At 35.2% G+C, this 3,359-nt stretch overlaps 1 non-coding gene across 1 annotated transcript; it reads left to right on the top strand.

Moving 5' to 3' along the window:
* The first annotated feature begins 459 nt into the window (after positions 1-459).
* Positions 460-566, top strand: LOC138400380 (U6 spliceosomal RNA). Its single transcript, XR_011236275.1, has one exon. It is a non-coding gene; the product is annotated as a U6 spliceosomal RNA (small nuclear RNA).
* Positions 567-3,359: the final 2,793 nt, after the last annotated feature.

The raw sequence follows: 3,359 nt of genomic DNA on the forward strand, positions 1-3,359 counted from the left end.
TGCATTTATCTATAAAAATAAAGAGAAAATACAATAAAAGCTTAAGCAAGTGCTGACTACTCAAAAGTTGCATAGTCATAAGGGCCTTAAAGATCTATACTTTTGAAAGCAAAGATTGTATAAATAATATGTCTTCGACACATGTAAACTTCTAATTTATAGAGAGCTACTTTTGTGATCAATGAAATAAAATGGAGCATAGTACTTAAAAACATTAACTTTGGAGGGAGAAGAAGCGAGGAAAATCCCAGTTCTACCTTTTGCCAGTGCTGACCGTCATCAAATCATGTAACTTTTAAAGCATAAGTTTCAGCATCTGCTACATAGAGGTACTTATTTCTTAGTAGAAATGTTCTGAGTTTTAAATGAAATAGTGTATATTTTTCCACTAGCAATATAGAATCACCTACTGCATGTTGAATTATAGGTTTATAGATGTTTAAAGTAGTATGACATCTTGTGCTCACTTCAGCAGCACATATACTAAAATTGGAATAATACAGTGAAGATTAGCATTGACCCTCTGCAAGGATGGCATGCAAATTTGTGAAGTGTGCCATATTTTTAAAAGACATTTTATAAAAAATACACTTGCACTCAAATGCTTATAGTGGCACAATTCACAATTGCAAAAATTTGAAAACAACCCAGGTGCCCATCAATACATTAGTGGATCAATAAATTGCAGTATATGTATACCATGGAGCATTACTCAGCCATAAAAAATGTTGAACTAATGCTTTTTGTAACAACCTACGTGGAACTATACACCATTCTTTTAAGTGAAGTATCACAAGAATGGAGAAACAAAAACTACATGTACTCACAACTAAATTTAAACTTATAGATCAACACTCATGTGCACATATGACAGTAAAATTCAATGGAAATCAAATAGGTGGGAGGATGGAAGAGGGGATGGATAAATTCACACCTAACGGGTACAATGCACACCATATGGGTGATGAATGCACTTATAATTTACAACTACTATACAAAAGCAATTTGTACAAACATTTGTACCCTGTAATATTCTGAAATAAAGCATAGTATAAAATCATCTTTTAAAAGGACCAATAAATTACATATGAAGGAGTACATTAAAGCTGTGGTCCCCAAACCAATACTGGGCTGTGGCCTGTTAGGAACTGGGCTTCACAGCAGTAGGTGAGCAGCAGGCAAGCAAAGCTTCATCTGTATTTACAGCCACTTCCCATCACTCACATCACCACATAAGCTCCACCTACTATCAGATCAATGGCAGCATTAGATTCTCATCGGAGCATGAACCCTGCTGTAAGCTGTGTGAGAGATCTAGGTTGCATGCTTTTTATGAGAATCTAATGCCCAGTGATCTGAGGTGGAGCTGAGGTGGTGATCCTAGCAGTAGGGAGTGGCTGCAAATACAGATTATCATTGGGAGAGAGGTTTGACAACACAATAAATATAATGAATCATCCCAAAACCACCCCCCACCTGTCCATGAAAAAATTGTCTTCCATGAAACTGGTTCCTGTTGCTAAAAAGGTTGGGGACCACTGCATTAAAGCACAAAGCCTGAATAATATTTATTCTAGTATTGACAAATTCATTTGATGTGAGATGTACAAGAAATAATACATAAAACTAATAGGTAAATTGGTATTAAGAAAGGATTTCTATTTAATTAAACACCCATTCATAACTGAAGAGATTAAAGATGATCTTTTATATGATTAAAAATATTTCTATTTTAAACTGACAGCCATCATTTTACCTAATGACAAAATATAGTGCCATTTTCATACATGTAGAAGGAACATAAAAAGTTCATCTACATCATTTACTGTATAATATTGTCCTAGAAAAATTAGCCAAAGTAATAATGCCTGATAGAAAAAAATAAACTATTCGTTTTGAAAAAATAGGCGATAAAAAATCACAAGGCCACACACAGACTCAAAGTGAAAGGATGGAAAAAATATTCCACAAAATGAAAATCAAAAGAAAGCAGGAGTAGCTATTCTCATGTCAGATAAAAATTGATTTTAACTGAACAAAGGTAAAGAAAGATAAAGAGGGTCATTGTATAATGGCAAAGGAAGTTATCCAACAAGAAATCATAACAATCCTAAACATATATGCACTCAACATAGGGGCTCACAGATGCACAAAACAAAATTTACTAGTGCTAAGCAAACAAACAGCACCATCATAATGGCTAGAGACCTCAACAACCCACTCAGAGCATGACAAATCTAACTAATCTCCTCTTTCCCATCAGATGCTTCCTTTAGCCTTTCTTTTCTACCTTGTTCTGGGCCACAGGGTGTTGACTGTTATGGGATGCATCCTCTCCCATGTCCTAACTCCTACATCCTCAGTTTGGGCTTTGCCAATGGAGGCAGAAGTAGAAAATTGATGAGCTAGAAAGAGAGAGAATGAGAATGAGATTTTTTTCCTTCCACTGCTTGTTGTAAGGATGCTAGACTGCCACTTGGACAGGGGTTGCTTTTCTCCACCTAGGGGAAACTCCCACCCTGCTGCTCTCTCCAGTTTCCTAAGTCTCACTGCTCCTGTGGGTAGACAAGTAGTAAGAGTGCAGAGGCACCCAGAGGCTGCCAGCACCACGGTGCTTCACCATTCTTTGTTGGATCTTTTAATCCTACCTACACGACTATAAATAGACACTGCATTAAGCCTTCATGAGACTCTCTTGAATTAACATTTTCGGTATATCCTGCTGACTGGTACAGATGTTGTTTCAGAATCTTCCATACCCCAATGTGAATTTCAGACACCGTGGGAGGAGGTTTTCCACTTATTAAGTTGCTATTTGGTAAACTGAACTTTTAATGAAAGCTCATTAAGGGCCTAACTTATTCCCACTATAAGGAAAGAGGTTTAATATTTGTTGAAGTAGCCAATTAACTCAGACAATTTCATATTTATTTTCATTACAATTTCATCTACAATACATATAGAGCATAACTTCTGCTGAGTTTTAAGTTTTCTATATTTCAAACATATTAGATACGTGCAGTGTTGAAATCACCGTGAGCAAATTAGTTATTAAAAAGTGAATGCTAAAAAAAAAAAAAAAAAAAAAAAAAAAAAGGTGAATGCTAACTAATGCAATTGGTGTTTTCTAGTAAATAGAGAGGAAAAATGACAGGATACTTGTCACCTGATGGCATAAGTAAAATCTCTAAAAGTTGAAAAAGGTATAGTGTCAAGTACTGTTCAATTTTTTTTTTAAACTAACAATAATATCTTAAGTGATTTACATATATTGACTCATTTTAGCTTCTTAAAAACTATGAATTCTATTACTTCTCTGACTTTTAGGCAAGGACTTGGTCACAGAAAGATTAAGTAAC

The sequence above is a fragment of the Eulemur rufifrons genome, chromosome 19 (genome assembly GCF_041146395.1).
Source record: "Eulemur rufifrons isolate Redbay chromosome 19, OSU_ERuf_1, whole genome shotgun sequence".
Classification (NCBI taxonomy): domain Eukaryota; kingdom Metazoa; phylum Chordata; class Mammalia; order Primates; family Lemuridae; genus Eulemur; species Eulemur rufifrons.